The sequence below is a fragment of the Moschus berezovskii genome, chromosome 23 (assembly GCF_049115385.1).
Source record: "Moschus berezovskii isolate FMDL1 chromosome 23, NW_MosBer_1.0, whole genome shotgun sequence".
Taxonomy (NCBI): Eukaryota; Metazoa; Chordata; class Mammalia; order Artiodactyla; family Moschidae; genus Moschus; species Moschus berezovskii.
In genome coordinates, this window is record NC_142482.1 from 45,996,094 (window position 1) to 46,017,425 (window position 21,332).

Consider the following 21,332-nt stretch of genomic DNA (forward strand, 5'->3'; position numbering starts at 1 on the left):
CCCAGGTTGTTTGGAGGCTGTTGAACAAGCTGAGCAATCCTAATCCAGCCACATTCCTCCAATCTTGGTAGAGACTCAGTTTACCTGGAGGGATTTATAATTTGGGGATCTACTAGGACATGTTTGTAAGGCCAAATAATTAGTGACAAGGATAGTTACTCTAAAAGGAAGAGAGAATGGTATCTCACTTCTCAGATAAATGTGTTTTTGAATCCAGCTTTCTGATCTACTCCCTGTCTATGTGAGCATTTCAAAAACTGTCCAGAGGCCTAAGGCAGGGGAAGATGCACACCAGTATTTCTGCCATTCAATTGTTCAGAGTGTTTATGATACATGGGTTTCCTGTGGGTCACCAATAGGAGGCTGACTGTGGGCTACTTAATTTTCTCCCTATGGTGCTTCCAGAGTGAGGGAAACAGACGGGTGAATACTGCAGGTGGGGAGCTATGCGTACCAGAACATTTCCCCTGATTAAAAAAGGAAACTATGAAGTTGGGGATCCACAACTTGTGAATGTCCTGGAAAATCACAAGGATACCCCACAAGGGAAACACTTGCCAGTCAAGGGGAATTTCAGACCAGTCCGTCTGGACCAAGAGAAGGCTACAACAACACCATGTAAGTCAGTGATGTGAGAACTTTCCCATCTTGTTACCATATACCCTGTTTCAACACAGCCCAACGAATGAAGATCCAGAGAGGGAGAGAGAAGGAACCTTGCAGAAATGGACACATCAATGTTTCCTTGTAGGTTCTTTGGGTTTCAGCAGGGAGAGGGAAACATTGAATAGGCTGAATATGAGATGGAGTTGACACTTGACTGACCCGGACTTGTGAAACCCAGAGTGACAGAATGTATGGAATGGTTGCATGGTGATGCAGAAAATGAGTATGCAGTGGAGTATGGGCGAAGACAGCCACTGGAGGAGGATGGAGCCAGTTCACGTTTGTATCTGCTACGGTCTCAAACTTTGTGTCCCCCAGAAATTTCATATGATGAAGTCCTGATTCCCATGGTTATGGTATCCATAGGTGGTGCCTTTGTGAGGTGATGGAGTTATAAGGATGGAGCCTCTTCATTGAGATAAGTGCTTTTTACATAAGAGAGACACAGAGCTCCTGAGCCCTCCCCCCGTATGAGGATACAGTAAGAAGTGTGTGACCAGAGAGGACCCTGCATGACCACGCTGTGGAACTCCATTTCCATTGTTTTTTTAGCCTGTGATATTTTGTTATAGCAACCCAGAAGGACTAAGAGACCAACCTGACAACCTTTAGAGAGTTCAGTAAACCTCATGCTATTTATACAAAGGTGCGAAGCACTTACATTGTCTGGTGTAACACTGTGATATTTGGCTGATAATTTGTGGCTGGCTTTCATAAAGAATCCTGAGAATTCAGTCTTCTTGGTAGCATGACCAGAACCATGAACAACTGTCTAATTCTTTAATTCTAATTACTTGACCCAGAATAAACTGACTGTGATTCTTATGTAATCTCTTAATGGTCTTCTTTGTAATGCCAGCTTCTCTTATTTGTGACTTATTTTAATAGGCGCTTCATTCTCTCAATTGTAGCTGTGGATTTTCTTTTGATTTTCTATTAAATGAAGACAAGAAATGTTAGCAAATTGCCCTCTTAGATTTTGACATCTCTACAGAGTCTGTGTTTTTTTTTTGTTTTTTTTTAAGAGAAGACCCATTTCACAGAGCAAGCATTAAAAAGGTGTAAATTTCAAAGAAACTTGCTATGGGATAGATCATTATGACCATCTCAGAGCTGGACAGGATGGATGTGGATTTAGCACGTTTTGTGGATTTGGCATGCCAGGATCTTGGTGTACATGTCAACTTTCTATGAATCACCACTCAGGCACTGGAACAGGTTATAAAATTCAGAATGACGCCTGTCTTCATCACTGGATGTCAGGGAAGGGAGTCCTGACCAGTAAATGCGCGCCTCGTATATCTTCAGCCTGACTCGAAAAATCATCAGAATACCCAATAGATAGTGACTTCTTATGACTTTTATTAGTGTTTGCTTATTTTGTCCCTTCTAATTATCAAATTATAATTTGGGGAATACAAACTAATTTAAAACTCCCTAGATATGGATTTTGGAGCCAACCTATGAGAAAACTATTAGGAATCTAAAAGGTAGAAACATAACACAAGTTTAATTTTAACTTTCTCCTTTTTTTCTTCCTACTCACATCCTTTGATTTGAGAACAGAGAAAGAAGACAAGTGAAACTTCAATAGCAGATGTCCTGGGTTACTTTGAAGAAAATGCTGATCTTGGAAATTCTGTTCTCTAGTCTCTTACTCTTGAAAATATTTCAACCACCTGTGCCCAGGAAGAGGCAAGCTTTTGGTGGAATTGTGTGCAATGCAGGGAAGGCTGAACATGTCAAAAATTGCAGTGAGATTCAGATTCATTTACAGTACAATCTATCACTATGAATGACTAAGCTCCTGCTGTATGTAGTAACAGTCTAGAATATAGAAGTCATGAATCTTTTTCTTACAAAATGAGATATTTCCAAACTCCTTACGTATTACAGAGGTGACATCTTTTATTCATGAACAAAGCAAGAAAGCCCTCAGTAGGATGCTCACTTGGCTGAATTGCCTTTCTATGAATCCTTGAAGTTTGTCTGACATTTTCTCATTCTCTCTGGCGCTTGATAGGATAACATCTGAGACTTCTTTCAAACTCCGCAGGTCTGTGACTAGATGATGCAGAGGTCTATTCCAGGAGTACAGTAACATGAGTATCGACTTACCAAGGTCTTCATTCTAAGCAACCATAAGAAACGGTCTCATTAAAATAATCAGAATTCAGTGGTTTTGGTAACATGCGATCTTTGTTCAGAGCAGCTGACCTAAAAAACTTTTGGTTATTCCTGTGTGTATGCAGAGATTTTTGAAGGTAGTAAAATTTGCAAAAACATAAAATGTAAGCTATTAATTCCCACTTCGCTGAATTATTAAAAATCTTGATTATTTTAGGAACTAATTCTTCTGATGCGTTCTAATTTATAGCATGAAGAATATTTTTTTCCTCTGAAATTCTACCACTCAAAGTTTGTATATTTGCGTGAGAGAAATCTAAGTATTTTATGGCAAGTCAATGTGTGCCTGCAGTTCCTGACCCAGGAACGAGGGATTCCACCTGTGCCCGCATCATTGTCACCCAGTGATTCATTCATATTAATGAATCAGATGAGTCATTCGTGTTGATTTTTGATTGGCAATTGTTTTATGATATCACAACAAAGGGACAACAAAGAAGACATGACATTCCTAAAAAGGCTTTCTTTCCTCAGTTGATCCCAACACCAGCCCCCTAGCTGATATCAAGACAGTCTGTTTTGTTGACATGTGTCCTGGCAGAAAATGGCACAGCATTGTCTTTAGTAACAGCATCAATGGGATTCACAATGGAGGGTTTTGCCCCCTAGTTCACTACTACTTGCAGAATTGAGCATGAAAATCCCAGGGGCTGAAGATCTCTAGTTAATATGCTTGATTTCTTTAAAGCCATGAACTTTTTAGTGGTAAAGAACAGAGAACTGAATAGGATAAAATATACTAATGCACATAAAGTGCTTAGTAAAATGTATGTCTATGTAGTAACTCTCAATAAACTTTAAATTTAAGCTTATTGAAAAATCGCTACTCCTCCTCCTCCTTGACCTTTTTCCTTTACTTGATCACCTGCATTATTAATGAGCTTAAAAGAGGAAAAGAATGTTGGTATCATTAAGAAAGTCATAGAGAGAGAAGACAGTGTTTTAAGGGGGAATGTATGTTAAAATATTTTAAATAATATTAGGACGAGGATAATGAATGAAATCAGAAAGGAGAGATTATAGCGATGAAAATTTGGAGCTGCTATAAATGATTGAGGCTTGACATGTAAACTGTGTTACCCTCAGAACAGAGGCAATTGTTGCAGCCATGAGAAGCAAAGCAATGTTTTATAGGCCATTGTGGGGGAAAGTTACAAATTAAGAATAAAAGGTGACAGAAGAGTCATTGAGAATGACAAGTGAAGTTGGTGTCAGAGAAGTAGAAGCAGAATCAGCAGAGCCTTGAAAGGCAGACGGGATGGCTTGGGTGTTGCAGTATAGGACACCCACGTAGGAGTCACCAATAACAGGGAGTAATGGAAACTGGGTGTGCTTCTTACATATTCATGACTTTTGCAATCTTATATTTTACACATGGAAGTTCCCATTCATTTCCTATTTTCATACAGAATAATAGCTGCAATCCTGTGTCAAATGCATGGGTTGAACTAAAATTCTCCGCATGGACAATTTATAGATCTGTTATTTATGTTACTATTATAGATCTTTATTCATCCCTTGATTTTGTTCATTCTTCATCAACTGCATTTTTCTTCAATTGCTTACTGTCCCTCCAACTTTTACTGCATGTACCGTTACCATTACCTCTAATAGTCTGAAGCCTGCTAAGCTACATACTGTCTCATTTGATCCAGTGAAAAACCCAGGTGAAAGACTCACGTTCATCTGTTGGGCTTCTTCTCTTTCTTCAGGAGTATAGAGGGAATCGGTATGGCAGCTGTTCGTGGCACTGATACAGTACTGTTATCCCTGGGCATATTTTTCATCCTGAAAGGGATCAGGCAATTAGTTAGGGTTGTTGGGCATTCAGAAGATTAATTCATTACCAGAACATTAACATGTTTGATAGACGTGTAATTTTTTTAACAGGGGGGCATCACAAAATTTGAAATTCATTCTTTTCATACTTTTTCTATACATTGTCTCTATACGAATGAATTTACATCTAACTTTTCTAAGTTTATCCTTTTCCCTTCTCTGTTTTATTATTATCTTTTTTTTTCAGTATTTGAACCAAATATTATACATATGTACCAATAGTTGGTGCTTCCCAGGTGAAGGTAGTGGTAAAGAATCATCCTGCCAATGCAGGAGATATAAGAAGACTCAGGTTTGATCCCTAGGTGAGGAGCATCCCTTGCAAGAGGGTACAGCAGCATACTCCAGGATTCTTGCCTGGTGAATCCTATGGACAGAGGAGCCTGTTGGGCTACAGTCAGTTGGATTGCAAAGAGTTGGACACAGTTGAAGTGACTCAGAATGCATGTATGCACCTATATTTAACCATAATCTCTTGTTTACTGTGGGTTAGAGCCAATATATTACCTTAAAAGGAGTTATACAGTTATGACTTTGACTTATCTCTGAATCCACACACCAAAAAGCTTAGTGTTCATCCCAGGTGCAGAATACAATGTTGTTTATGGTGACAAAATGGTACATCAGAAAAACATGGCATAAAGTTATAGGAAATACTAAGCAGTGGTCTGAGAATAATAAGAGTAGAAAAATCTAGCTAACACATTGATAGAGAAAAACGTATCTTTAGCAAAAGTTATGAACATTTAATGGAGAAGGAAATGGCAACCCACTCCAGTAATCTTGCCTGGAAAATCCCATGAATGGAGGAGCCTGGTAGGCTGCAGTCCACGGGTTGCGAGGAGTCGGACATGACTGAGCTACTTCACTTTCACAATCATGCATTGGTGAAGGAAATGGCAACCCACTCCAGTATTGTTGCCTGGAGAATCCCAGGGACGGGGAAGTCTGGTGGGCTGCCGTTTATGGGGTCGCACAGAGTCTGATACAACTGAAGCGACTTAGCAGCAGCAAGTAACATTTAAAGAGATTACTTGGAAGAGTTGGAAAAAAAAAAATGGACAGTCAAACATGGAGGATGAAACAAAAACAAGTGAGTGAAAGAGATGGGAATCCCAGACCACCTGACCTGCCTCTTGAGAAACCTGTATGCAGGTCAGGAAGCAACAGTTAGAACTGTACATGGAACAACAGACTGGTTCCAAATAGGAAAACGTGTACGTCAAGGTTGTATATTGTCACCTTGCTTATGTAACTTATATGCAGAGTACATCATGAGGCACGCTGGGCTAGAAGAAGCACAAGCTGGAATCAAGATTGCCGGGAGAAATATCAATAATCTCAGATATGCAGATGACACTACCCTTATGGCACAAAGTGAAGAGGAACTCAAAAGCCTCTTGATGAAAGTGAAAGAGGAGAGTGAAAAGGTTGGCTTGAAGCTCAACATTCAGAAAACAAAGATCATGGCATCTGGTCCCATCACTTCATGGGAAATAGATGGAAAAACAGTGGAAACAGTGTCAGACTTTATTTTTTTTGGGCTCCAAAATCACTGCAGATGCTGATTGCATCCAGGAAATTAAAAGACGCTTACTCCTTGGAAGGAAAGTTATGACCAACCTTGACAGTATATTAAAAAGCAGAGACATTACTTTGCCAACCAAGGTCTGTCTAGTCAAGGCTATGGTATTTCCCGTGATCATGTATGGATGTGAGAGTTGGACTGTGAAGAAAGCTGATCGCCGAAGAATTGATGCTTTTGAACTGTGGTGTTGGAGAAGACTCTTGAGAGTCCCTTGTACCGCAAGGAGATCCAACCAGTCCATTCTAAGGGAGATCGATCCTGGGTGTTCATTGGAAGGACTGATGCTGGGGCTGAAACTGCAATACTTTGGCCACCTCATGCGACGAGTTGACTCACTGGAAAAGACTCTGATGCTGGGAAAGGTTGGGGGTGGGAGGAGAAGGGGACGACAGAGAATAAGATGGCTGGATGGCATCACCAACTCTGTGGACATGAGTTTGAGTGAACTCCGGGAGTTGGTGATGGACAGGGAGGCCTGGCGTGCTGTGATTCATGGGGTCGCGGAGAGTCGGACACGACTGAGAAACTGAACTGTACTGACCGAACTGAAAAAGAACTGCGTGATTTTAGTGGAACGTTTCAGTTCAGTTCAGTTTAGTGGAACGTTTAGCTTTGCCTTTTATTAACTTTTGCTCTACCGTGGGCTCCTTGATTGACCTAAAAGAATTAACATACAACTTTCAAATACTTTCATCAGAAAGAGAATAACTGTTTCCAAATGTAAACTCTCCTTCTACTGTAGCTCTAAACCTATTCACTGCAAATCTTAAAACAATAATTTGTAGCATTAAAAAAACTACCATTATTCGTTTTTGTGAACGGCATTCAGCTTTGTTTAACATGTTCCATCCACCCATTTCACTGCAGAGCAGTTCTCATTTATTGGCTATTTACTCTGAGCCTGGAGAAGAAAGCCCAGAGAGACAGTGAAGGACCAGAAAAGCAACATGCTTCCTTTTCCCCAGTCCCACCTAAAAGTGCTTTATGTCAGGCAGTGTTATGGACTGAATGTGTATTCTTCAAACTCATGTGTTAGAGCCCTAACTGCCAAAGTACTGTGTTTTGAAAAGGGTTCCGACTTTTTGGGACCCCATGGACTGTAGCCCACCAGACTCCTCTGTCTATGGGATCTCTCAGGCAAGTATACTGGAGTGGCTTGCCGTTCTCTTATCCAGGGACTCATCCAGACCCAGGGATAGAATCCAGATCTCTCATATTTCAGGCAGGTTCTTTCCCATCTGAGCCACCAGCGAAGCCCGTTAAGGTTAAATGAGCTCTTAGGGTGGAACACTGATCCAATAGGTTTAGTGTTTCATGAAGCGAAATACCTGAGAATTTTCTCTGTGTCTCTGTGTCTTTTCCTCTGTCTCTCATCCCCGCCCCCAACCCTGTGTGAGGATCGGGGTGGGAGCCTGGTTCCTGGCTAGCCTTTCTTCTAGGCACCTTGACAGCTCTTCTACTTTTATGCATCTTTAATCTTCACATTACGTTTGTTTCTTCAAGAAAATAGCAAATAAGTCTCCAAATGGTTCAGTTCAGTTCTAATACAAGAATATTACCTGGTCAGCACCCAAGACAACATCATTGACTCTGTGAACAAGGCCTGCCCTTTCCTGACTTTGACTTTTTAGGGACAAAATTTATCTGTATGGTCAGGAGTACATCTTGACAACCCATGGAGATTAGTTTTTGAACCATCTCTAAACATCTCCTCTTTGATATTAGAAGTAGACCTTCATGCTTCCATGATGTTTTTTTTTTTTTTTAATTTTTATCAATTTATTTATTTTAATTGGAGGCTAATTACTTTACATTATTGCATTGGTTTTGCCATACATCGACATGAATCTGCCCCAGGTGTACATGTGTTCCCTATCTTGAACCCCCCTCCCACTTCCCTCCCCATCCCATCCCTCTGGTTCATCCCAGTACACCAGCCCCGAGCATCCTGTATCATTCATCGAACCTGTACTGGCGGGGTTTTTTTTCAGAAATATTCCTTGCCCCACCTTTGGCCAACAGTAGAATAAAATCATAGACTCTTGCAAGCGTTATTTTAATATTACTTTTCCTGTCCGTCCTTTGTAAGTAAGCAGAATTTAAGACTGAACTGAGCAAGAATTTAGTTTGTACAAGAGAACTGATAAAATAGAGATTTTACCCTTCTGAATGAGATCTGAACATGATTCTTTTTCCAATTTACCAGAAGAGTGGTAATTTAATTAAGGATAAGATATCAGCATTTACTAGGTTTTCTCTGCTCTTAGTTAGTTTAAAGGGGCATGATATCTAAGAATAAAATGGTTATTTAAAATTAGGTGATGAAAATAAAAGAAGTGGTTCTCAAGAAGGAGACATATAAGTTGGAGAAATTTGGGACTATCTCATCAGCTGAAGAGCTTATTGCAACAGGCAAGGAAAATAATAGCTTATGTAATATAGACGTATTTGTGTGCATATATTTATGTCATGTATACATGTGTTATGCATAAATATATGCCTAACTCCTACACGGAACTTTGGACCTCATAAAATTTGATTTTATAAGAGGCAGTAAATATGGCAGAATACCCTAATTCCCAATGTAATTGATTATTTATTGCTAGGTGACTAACTATATGATTTTTTTTCTGTTAAATTGTTTTTCATGTGTTTGCTATGGTAGCACATATATTAAAAAATTGGAATAATACTGAGAAGATCAGCATGGCCCCTGCCCAAGGATGACACACACATTTGTGAAACCTTCCATATTTTTCTGTAACAACTTCGAGGGGTGGGACGGAAAGAAAGGTGGGAAGGAGGTTCAGGAGAGAGGGGACATAGATATACCTATGGCTGTTTCATGTTGATGTTTGGCCGAAAGCAGTACAGTATTGTAAAGCAATTACCCTTCAATTAAACATCAATAAATTTAATTAATAAAACTGTTATTGGGGCTCATATGACAGGTTCAGATATCTATTGTATACTAAAGAGGATCTGACTGGAAACTGATGGTGCCAATGATCATTGGTTAGTGATTCATTAACTTTATAGTTGACTGAGAAAAGTAAGCTAACAAACACTATTGTCTTGATTCAGTGTCATAGCAAGCTATAATTCTTGTCCGCGTTCGCTTTTAGGTGGTATAGTGCCCAAACGTTGAGACGGAGGCTGTTCCCGGGAGCGCACAGTCATGAGTCCTGCCCGGGGTTTTTGTTCCTGATGCTGGAGGCTTCTGTTCGCTGGTCCACTATGTCTGAAATTTTCTCCCCTGAGCATTCTCTGGTTCTATCATGTGCACAAATCTTTATAGTCTGGTTTTCTAGTTTGATTCTCTTATTCTTTTGATCAGAGTACCAAGTCTCTGTAAGATTTATTTTTCAGACCCTTTAGTGCTTTGAGTTTTCTGACGCTCATTAGTGTATTTGCTTCCATGTCTACCTCTCTGAGTAGTTTTCAGTATCTACATATACCCTACCCTATTCTCTTACTCTCTGGATTTTGGCGTTTAGCATCAGCATATTTTTATGAACTTCATTTTCCTTCTGGTGCTGTTTCTGGTACACAGCTTAAGCTGGTTGGCTCATATCTGGCTTCTTCGTGTTGTCTCCAAAAATTAAAGAACTGTGCTTTATTTCTCAGCAATACTTCCCCTTGTTTTGATACCATTGCTAATTTTCTGTGATTTCACTTCCTGCTTCATAAGCTATGTCTTTTTCAATATACTGTAACTTGAGTACTCTGTGTCTCTATGATGGTATCACTATTTTTAAAAAATATCAACCCAGTGTACCTGAGAATTAAAGGGAATAAAATTTCAATAGTGTTAGTAATAATACATTCCCACAAATTATAATCCAGTAATGCTCATAGTTTTAAATGACTTTCTATGCACGTTTTATTGAGGTCCCCTAACATTTTTCCTTACTAGGTGTTTCAATGTTGAAATAGAATGTAGAAAACAATGGAGTGGAAATTCTGAAAATCATCTTGGATTTTAGATGCCTCAAGATTAAGTATGTAATTATTAGATTTTTATAGTTAGTAGGGCTATTCCAGGCTCATATAGCTCAGGGTAAGGTGATTGCTATTGAGTGAAGAAGGTATACTTTGAACTGCAATCACCTCACAGGTGATTGGAGATAAAGAACGCAATGCCAGGAAGACACAGACTTCTATTTTGGAAGGAAAAACTTACAGCGTCTTCATCTACAGTCTAATCTTCAGATTTTTCAAAACACTTACTCATCCTTTGTCTATTTAATAATATGGGTTGTTTGATTTCTTTTCCTACTGAGTTGCATGAGTTTCTTATATATACCTGGATATGAAGCCCTTACCAAGTGTGTGATTTGCAAATATTTTGTTTCATTCCTTAAGTTGTCATTTCATTGTATTGATGGCTTCTTTTCTGTGCGGAAGGCTTGAGTTTGATGTGGTCTCACTAGTTTATTTTTGCAGTTCTTGCCTTTGTTTAAGATGACTGAGTTGTTTGAGCTGCTTGTATTTTGGAAAGCAATCCTTTATCTGTCGTTTTATTTGTATTGTCTTCTCCCATACTTACCAAAAGACACTGACTGAATGGATAAAAAAACAAACCCATATGCATGCTATCTGTAAGAGACCCACTTCAGTCCTAGAGGCACATGCGGTTGGAAAGTGAGAGGATGGAAAAAGATATTCCATACAAATGGAAAAAAAAGAAAGCCAGATTGGCAATTCTTGTAACAGAAAAAATAGACCTTAAAATCAAAACTATTATAAGAGATATAGAAGGACACTAGCAAATGATCAAGGGATCAGTCCAAGAAAATACATAGCAATTTTAACTATTTAGGTACCCAACATAGGAGCACCTCAATACATAAGGTAAACACTATCTGACATAAAAAGGGAAATTGACAGTAACATAATAATAGTAGGGAATGTTGACACCACACCTATACCAATGGACAGATCATCAAAACAGAAAATAAATAAGGAAATATAAGCCTTAAAGGAAATATTAGAGCAAACAAACCTAATTGATATCTTCAGCACATTCCATCCAAATGCAGAAGAATACACTTTCATCTCGAGTGCGCATGGAACATTTCCTCATCCTGGGTCAGAAATCAAACCTCAGTAATTTAAGGAGAATGAAATTATATCAAGCATTTTCTCTGACCACAATACTATGAGACTAGATATCGATTATAGGGGAAAAAAAAAAAACAACTGTAAAGAACACAAACAAATGGAGATTATACAACACTTTTCTAAATAATGAAGATGTTAATGAAATTAGGGAAATAAAAACATTCCTAGAAACAAAGAACAACGAAAACATGATGATCTAAAACCTAGAGGATGCAACAAAAGCACTTCTAAGATGGAAATTTATAGTAATACAAATCCTACCTCAAGAAACACATTGAATCAACCACATAACTTTACATATATTTAACTCTTTCTAAATTTCTCTTATTAATGACTTAAAGGTTTTGCATAAAATCTTTCAACACCTTGCTTAAGTTTATTTCTAAGTGTTTTATCTTTTTCTGATGCAATAGTAAATAAGATTGTTTTCTTTATTCCACTTTCTGATAGTTCGTTATTGATATATAGGTAGGCAACTGAGTTTCATATACTGGAATATAGTAAACATAATGTATGTTACATCTATAAAGAACAGACATTTTCCCACAAATAAGACATATAGATGATCAAGAGGTATATGACAAGATGCTCAGCATCTCTAATAATCAAAGGAAATGCAGATCAAAAGCACAAATATATCACTTCATACCTGTTTGAATGGCTAGTACCAAAAGTGTAAGAAATGACAAATGTTATTGAGGATGGGGAGAAAAAGGAGTGCTTATGCACTGTTGGCAGGGCTGTATACCAGTGCAAGTCCCATGGAAACATACTGTGGAGGTTCCTCAAGAAATTAAAAAGAGAATGGTTATGTGATCCATTATCCCCCTTCTGGATACATAGTCAAAGAAAATGAAATCATTGTCTCAAAGAGAGATCTATATTCCCATGTTCATTGCAGCATTATTCACAGTAGCCTTGGTATAGGAACAACCTGAGTATCATCAAACAGGTGAATGGATTAAAACAATGTGATGTCACATATATAGGTAAATATTATTTAGTCATTTGAAAAAGAAATCCTTCCATTTGTGGCAACATGAATGAAACTGGAGGGCATTACGCTAAGTCAGAGAACGACAAATACCACATGATCTCAACTATAAGGATTCACAGAAAAAAAAAAAAATGATGGAACTCAAGGTAGAAAAATGATTGCCAAAGACCGGAGGGTAGGACAAATAGGGAGAGATTTTTAAAGGTTGTATATTTTCATGCATAAAATATTAATAAGGTCTGAGGTTTTAATATTTGAGCTTCACGATCTAATCATGGGATCTAATCATGAGGTTGAACAAGCTCTGGGAGTTGGTTATGGACAGGGAAGCCTGGGCAGCCACAGTCCACGTGGTCACAAAGAGTCGGACATGACCGAATGACTGACCAAACTGAAGACAGTGGAACTCACCTGTGTTCTCCTCAAAAAGCAAAAGTTAAACATGTGTGGTGATGGCAGTGTTACTTAAAGGGAGACTCGTTTCTAATACATGTACAAATGGGGGTGGACAAGATGATGGACGGGTAGGTGGAAGTGGGGTACACCTATCTCCACCGATGCTTCTAGAATGCAACAGTTCTCACAGAATACCAGGTGAACACTGGCAGGACTCCCTGAATACTGAGAAGGAATGTCCGGATCCATACAGAGCTCAGTAGGACAAAGGAAAGAGGGGACAAGGAGGAAGGGGAAAGAAGGGGCAGAGCAAGTGGGACCAGCCTGCACCCGGGGGAGAGGGAGCTGAAGCGCAGGGGAGAGACCCCCGCGTCCATGGCCGTCCACTGGGACGGGGGAGTCATTTGAAGCGGTTGGGGAGTGAACTAACTAATCTGTGACAGTCTGAACGGAGAGAAAACCACAGAGACAAGCCATGCTGCAGCCTTTCATACCTCGGACAGGGCTGTAAGTCCACTGGTGTCCACGGGAGCTGGGAGCTGGAGCCATGGGGATTGCGGAATGATCCCAGGGTGTGGACTCCTGTTGACTGTGGGGAGTCAGCCTGATGGGATGGGATGGAGGAAATCTGCTGCATGGATGCTTCTTAAGGAAAGCCATGAGGTCATAAAAGTAGGCTTCAACTGCCTGTGGAATAAAGATATCTCTTTCTCCATGCTGGTACCTGTAGGTTGAGCAATAGAGAAAGACTTCAGTGAGGGTGGTCCTTGAGTGCCTGATGCACTAAGGAATGGAGAATTTATATACCCTACCCCTACCCTCAAAAGCCTCTTGATGAAAGTGAAAGAGGAGAGTGAAAAGGTTGGCTTGAAGCTCAACATTCAGAAAACAAAGATCATGGCATCTGATCCCATCTCTTCATGGGAAATAGATGGAAAAACAGTGGAAACAGTGTCAGACTTTATTTTTTGGGGCTCCAAAATCACTGCAGATGCTGATTGCAGCCAGGTAATTAAAAGACGCTTACTCCTTGGAAGGAAAGTTATGACCAACCTAGATAGTATATTAAAAAGCAGAGACTTTACTTTGCCAACCAAGGTCCGTCTAGTCAAGGCTATGGTTTTTCCTGTGGTCATGTATGGATGTGAGAGTTGGACTATGAAGAAAGCTGATCGCCGAAGAATTGATGCTTTTCAACTGTGGTGCTGGAGAAGACTCTTGAGAGCCCCTTGGACTGCAAGGAGATCCAACCAGTCCATTCTAAAGGAGATCAACCCTGGGTGTTCATTGGAAGGACTGATGCTAAAGCTGAAACTGCAATACTTTGGCCACCTCATGCGAAGAGTTGACTCACTGGAAAAGACTCTGACGCTGGGAAAGGTTGGGGGCGGGAGGAGACGGGGACGACCGAGAATGAGATGGCTGGATGACATCACTGACTCTGTGGACATGAGTTTGATTGAACTCCGGGAGTTGGTGATGGACAGGGAGGCCTGGCGTGCTGTGATTCATGGGGTCGCAAAGAGTCGGACACGACTGAATGGCTGAACTGAACTGAACCCCTACCCTACCCTACCCTATTCTCTGGCTAAATTTTGGGTTTTAGCATCGTGATGTTTTTATGAACTTAAATTTCTGCTGGTAGAGTTTCTGGTTTACAGATTAAGCTAATTCCTCACATCTGGCTCATTCATGATGTTTCAAGAAACTTTGAGAACCTTCCTTCCTCTGAAGGCAATACTGACCTTTACTTTGCTACAGTTGCTGACTTCCCATACTTTCACTTCTTGCGTAATATATTCTATGTCTTTCTCTATTCACTTTAACTTTAGTAGTATGTATCACTGTGTTGGTATTAATATTTATAATAAATTATTAATGGATGCAGTAGAGAATCAAAAGGACAACAGTTATAACAGTAGTAATAAATTACGCCCAAATTATAATCCATTAATGCTCCCATTTAAAACTGATTTTCTATCTATTTATTATTGAGGTATGTTAATTCATTTTCCTTTCTAGGTGGCTCAAGTAGGAAATGAAATATAGAAAACAATGGAGTGGTAAACTTTGGAAATTACCTTCCTTTTGATATGCCTCATTGGTAAGTATGCAAATATTAGTGTTTCCCTCCCCCCTCCCATGGGGCTGTCTTAGTACATATCATAGCTCACTGTGGGGCGATTGCTATTGACTGAAGAATGGACACTGTGAACTGCAATTGTCAAACAAGTGAGTGGAGATGAAGAAAGTAATGCCAGGAAGGCACAGGCTTTTGTTGTTCTAGAAGGAAAACCTCGCTGTGTCTCTCGTCTACAGACTAATCTTCAGATTTATTGAAACTCTTACTTTCTTACACTCCATTAAAAATTTGGATTATTTGGGATTTTTGCCCTTGAGTTGTATGTCTCATGTATTTTTGGATATCAAGCCCTTATCAAATATATGATTTGGCAATATCTTCTGTCAATCTGTAAATTGCCATTTGATTTTGTTGATGTTCCTTTGTTTGGAGTTTGATGTGGTCCCACTTGTTTGTTTTTGCAGTTGTTGCCTTTGCTTTTGGTGTGAAATCCAAAAACTCGTTGCAAAGACCGACGGCAAGAAGAGTACCTCAATGTTTTCTTCTAGGGGTTTATTCACTTACAGTCTTATGTCAATGTTTTCATCCCTTTATAGTTGATTTTTGCTGATGGTAAAAGAGAGGAGCACAGTTTCATTTTTTTATAGGACTATCCAGTTTTCCCAGTATTATTATTGAAAAGCTTGTCCTTTTCCCCCTGGATATTCTTGGCTCCTTTTTCATAAGCTAACAGACAATATATGGGTGTGCATTTCTTTCTGGCTTCACTGTTCTGCTCTGTTGCTCTATGTGTCTGTTTTTGTTACAGAAGCAAATCATTCTGTTTTGATCACTGAAGTTTTCTAATACAATTTGAAATCAGCCACCATAGTCTCAAACTTTGTTCTTCTTTCTCAATATCACTTTGACTCTTTGGTGTTTTGTGATTTAATACAGCAGAATAAACCAAGAAGAGATGGAAATATTACAAACAACTATACAAAAATATCTTAATGACCCACCTAATCACAATGGTGTAGTTTAACACTCAGAGCCAGACATTCTGGAATGTGAAGTCAAGTGGGTCTTAAGAAGCACTGCTGCCCATAAAGCTAGTGGGGCTGATGGAATTCCAGCAGAGCTATTTATAATCCTAAAATATGATGCTATTAAAGCCTGCAGAATGGGAGAAAATAATAGCAAATGAAGCAACTGATAAAGGATTAATCTCCAAAATATACAAGCAGCTCCTGCAGCTCAATTCCAGAAAACTAAGTGACCCAATCAAAAAATGGGCCAAAGAACTAAACAGACATTTCTCCAAAGAAGACATACAGATGGCTAACAAACACATGAAAAAATGCTCAACATCCCTCATAATCAGAGAAACGCAAATCAAAACCACAATGAGATACCATTTCACACCAGTCAGAATGGCTGCTATCCAAAAGTCTACATGCAATAAATGCTGGAGAGGGTGTGGAGAGAAGGGAACCCTCTTACACTGTTGGTGGGAATGCAAACTAGTTCAGCCACTATGGAGAACAGGGTGGAGATTCCTCAAAAAACTGGAAATAGAACTGCCATATGATCCAGCAATCACCCTCCTGGGCATACACACCGAGGAAACCAGAATGGAAAGAGACACATGTACTCCAATGTTCATTGCAGCACTGTTTATAATAGCCAGGACATAGAAGCAACCTAGATGTCCATCTGCAGATGAATGGATAAGAAAGCTTTGGTACATATACACAATGGAGTATTTTTCAGCCATCAAAAAGAATGCATTTGAATCAGTTTTAATGAGGTGGATGAAATTGGAGACAATTATACAGAGTGAAGTAAGCCAGAAAGAAAACATCAATACAGTATACTAACGCATATATATGGAATTTAGAAAGATGGTAACCTGAACCCTGTATACGAAACTGCAAAAGAGACATAGGCATACAGAACAGTCTTTGGGACTCTGTGGGAGAGGGTGAAGGTGGGATGATTGGGGAGAATGGCATTGTAGCATGTATATTATCATAAGTGACCAGTCCAGGTTCGACGCATGATACAGGATGCTTGGGGCTGGTGCACGGGGATGACATGGAGGGAGGATATGGGGAGGAGGGAGGTGTGAGGGGGGTTCGGGAGGGAGAACACATGTACACCCAGGGCGGATTCATGTCAATGTATAGCAAAACCAACCAATATATTTAAAAAAGTAATAATAAATAAATAAAACAGAAAACAATAAAAAAATAAAATAAAATAAAGTGCTCCACTCAATATGTCAGAAAATTTGGAAAAGCCAGCAGTGGCCAGAGGACAGGAAGAGGTCAATCCTAGTCCCAGTTCCCAAGAAAGGCAGTACTAAAGAATGTTCAAGCCACTGAACAGGAGCACTCATCTCCAATGCTAGTAAGGTTGTGCTCAAATTCCTCGAGGTTAGGCTTCAGCATTATGTGAACGCAGAAATTCCAGATGTTCAAGCTGCATTTAGAAAAGGCAGAGGAACCAGAGATCAAATTGGCAACATTTGCTGGAACATAGAGAAAGCAAGGGAATTCCAGAAAAAACATCTGTTTCATTGACCTCACCAAACTGTGTGGATCACAGCAAAGTGGAAAATTCTTAAGGAGACAGGCATACCAGACAAACCTTACCCGTCCTCTGAGAAACCTGTATGCAGTACAAAAGCAACAGTTAGAAGCAGACAAGGAACAATAAACTGGTTCAAAATTAGTGAAAGAGTCCGTCAAGGCTGAATATTGTCACCCTGCTGATTTAACTTATATGCTGAGCATGCCATGCGAAATGCTGGACTGAATGAGTCCTAAAAGCTGGAATCAAGCTCGCTGGGAGAAATATCAACAACCTCAGATATGTGAATGATACCATGCTAATGGCAGAATGCGAAGAGGAACTAAACAGCCTCCGATGACAGTGAAAGAGGAGAGTGAAAAATCTGGCTTAAAACTCAATATCAAAAAAGGTAAGATCATGGCATCTGGTCCCATCACTTACATGGCAAATAGAAGGGGAAAAGGTGGAAGCAGTGACAAATTTCCTCTTCTTGGGCTCTAAAATCACTGTGGATGGTGACTGCAGCCATGAAATTAGAAAGCGTTTGCTTCTTGGCAGGAAAGTTATGACAAACCTAGACAGCGTGTTAAAAGCAAAAACATCACTTTGCCGACAGAGTTCTGTTTAGTCAAGGCTATGTTCTTTCCAGTAGTCATGTACACATGTAAGAGCTGGACAGACAATAAAGAAGGCAGAGTGCTGAAGAACTGATGTTTTCAAACTGTGGTGCTGAAGATGACTCAAGAATCCCTTGGGCACCAAGGAGATCAAAAGTAGTCACCCTTAAAGGAAGCCATCCTGAAATACTCTTTTGAAGTACTCAAGTGAAGCTGAAGTTCCAATACTTTGGTCATGTAGTGTGAATAGCCGACTCATTGGAAAAGACCCTGATGATGGGAAAGGTTGAACGCAGAAGAAAAGGAGGGTGACAGAGGATGAGATGGTTGGATGGCATCACCAATTCAGTGGGCATGAATTTGGGCAAATTCTAGGAGATGGAAAGGGACAGGAAAATCTGGCGTGCTGCAGTCTGTGGAGTTAGTAAGAGTCAGACATGACGCTGCAATGAACAACAACGACAGTTTTATACAAGTCGTAGAATTTTTTTTTCTGTTTTGTGAAAAATGCCTTGGAATTTTGAAAGAGACTGCAGTGAATATGTGGATAGCTTTGGGTAGTATGTATGTATTAACAATATTAATTCTTCCAGTCAGTAAATATGAAATATGCTTCCTTTTGTGTCTTTTAAACATTTCTTTCATGAGTGTCTTGAATGTTTTCATACATAGATCTTTACACAATTGCTTAAATTTATTTCTAAGTATTTTATTTTTTTTGATGCAATGGTAAATGGGATTATTTGTATTTCTGTAATTTGTTTTGGTGTATGGTTAACTGAGTTTTATATATTGAAATACAGTATATAAAATGCATGCTATTTTTTACAGGATAGACAATTTCCCCTCCAAATAAGACATACAGAATGCCCAAGAAGTATATGACAAGATGATCTTCATCACTATCAGGAAAGTGTAAATCAAAAGTACAACACATACCACCTCATTCCTGGTTAAAAGGTTTTTACCAAAAAATAAGAAATATTATTGGTAGGAATCTATATTTGTGCAACTCCCATGGAAAACCTTCTGGAAGTTTCTCACAAAATTTCACAAAGAACAGTTATGCGGCCATTAATCCCACTTCTGGATATATATTCATTTCTGAATATATATTCAAAGGAAATGAAAAAATCATCTCAAAGAGAAATATGTACTCCCATGTTCATTGCATCAATATTCAGTGTAGCCTAGAAACAACCTATTATAGGAACAATCTAAGTATCTGTCAGCAAGTGAAGAGATTAAAACCATGCGATGTGATACATATATGTGTGTGTGTGTGTGTGAATTATATTTAGCCATTAAAAAAAGAAAGAAATTCTTCTATTTGTGGCAGCATGGATGAATTAGGAGGGCCTAATTCTAAGTGAAATAAGTTAGAGAAAGACAGATACTATATGATCTCAATTATAAGGAATCAAAAAAAAAAAAGTGGAACTCAGAAACAGTGTAGGTAAGTGATTGCCAAGGCTTGGAGAGTAGGGGAAATAGGGACGGGTTTGTTAAAGGTTATACATTTTAACATATGAAAATTATAAGGTCTGAGGATCTAATGTAGAGCATGATGACTATAACTGATAAAACTGTGTTGTATAATTGATGCTGTCTAAGAGAGTGGAACTTACCTGTGTTCTCTTCAAACAATAAAAGGTAAACATGTCAGATGACAGCTACGTTACTTAAGTTAATAGAAAGGGAAAATCTTTTCTAATACGTATGTAAATGAGGGTCAGCACTATGGCAGAAGGGTAGGTGGTAATGGCAAGTATACTGGAGTGGGATGCCATTTCCACCTCCAGAAGAGCTTCCCAACCTAGGGATTGAACCATCTCCTGTGTCTCCTGCATTGCAGGCAGATTCTTTACCTGCTGAGCCATCAGGGCAGTTCTAACAAAACTAACATGTGATCTAGAAATTCTACTATTGGGCATATACCCTGAGAAAACCATTTCAAAAAGACACGTGTACCCCAAAATTCATTGCAACAGTGTTTACAATAGCCAGGACATGGAAGCAATCTCTATCTGCAATGAAAAAGGAATGGATAAAGAAGTTGTGGTACAAAGGAATATCAATTAACCTTAAAAAGAAGTGAATTTGGGTCACTTGAGGTGAGGTGGATGAACCTACAGCCTGTTATGTAGAGTGAAGTAAGTGAGAAAGAGAAAACCAAATATTGGATATTAATGCATATATATGGAATCTAGAAAAATGGCACTGGTTCACCTGTTTTCAGGGCAGGAAGAGAGACAGACAGAGAACAGCTTTGTGGATGCAACGGGGGAAGGAGAGGGCAAGTTGAATTGAGTAGCATTGATACATAGTCCATCACCATATGTAAAGTATTAATAGATTGCTAGTGGGCAGTCTCTGTGTGGCACAGGAAGCTTACCCAGTGCTCTGAGACAACCTAGAGATGGGGGATGGGGTGCGTGGAGGGGGGACTCAAGAGGGAGGGGATACATGTATACTTACGACTGATTCATATCCTTGTCCAGCAGAAACCAACATATTGTAAAGCAAAAATACTCCAATTAAAAGTAAATTTAAAAAATAATACATACATATATCAAATTATCATGTTATATAATTTAAATATCTTACAGTTTTATTTGCCAATTCTGTCTCAAAAAATACTCTGCTTGCTAGTCATTATTAATGACAATTGATTTATATATGTTGTTGTCTACATAGGAAAAAGAAAAAAAAAACTTTGTAGTATCACGTGAGAAAGGCAAAATGGAGACTTTTTCGATGCTTAAATATCACTTAAGCAAAAAGATTAAAAATTAAGAAGTTATCAGTGGAATAATAGCCCCTCAGCCTCTGGCCTCACTTTTAACTGGACCCTGCTTCTCCTCTTTCTAGTGCTTTGGTAGGTTCCTTATCTTTGAGAGCAAATTTAACAAGTCAGCTTCCATGCAAATGCTATAACTGGGTGCTTAGTCCCCAGAGGTGACAAAGTCCCTTATCACTTGAAACTGCTTGTGTGGAATAAAAGCCTCCCCCCGTATCATTTGTGTTTGTATGGAGATGCAAAATGCTGAGGGTAGCACTGAGGGAGAGGTTTTGTTTTCCAAGCTGGACTCCTCTTGTCTGGACTAGATCGGTGGTGTAAGAAATTTTCAGGACGCTTGAGCATCAGAGGCTGTCTTATGCTTGCATACATATGCCCATCACACACACACACACACACACACCCCGAACATAATAAATGACTGGCATGCAAAGGAAAGTCAGGTTCCCATTTTCCAGTGACTGAAATAAAGTTTAGAC

At 39.2% G+C, this 21,332-nt stretch overlaps 1 non-coding gene and 1 pseudogene across 1 annotated transcript; one reads left to right on the top strand and one right to left on the bottom strand.

The window, feature by feature from the left end:
- Nucleotides 1-1,800: 1,800 nt before the first annotated feature.
- LOC129543304 (placental prolactin-related protein 3-like) lies at nt 1,801-13,174 on the bottom strand (annotated as a pseudogene).
- LOC129543916 (U6 spliceosomal RNA) lies at nt 8,930-9,038 on the top strand. The gene has a single exon (XR_008683373.2). It is a non-coding gene; the product is annotated as a U6 spliceosomal RNA (small nuclear RNA).
- Nucleotides 13,175-21,332: the final 8,158 nt, after the last annotated feature.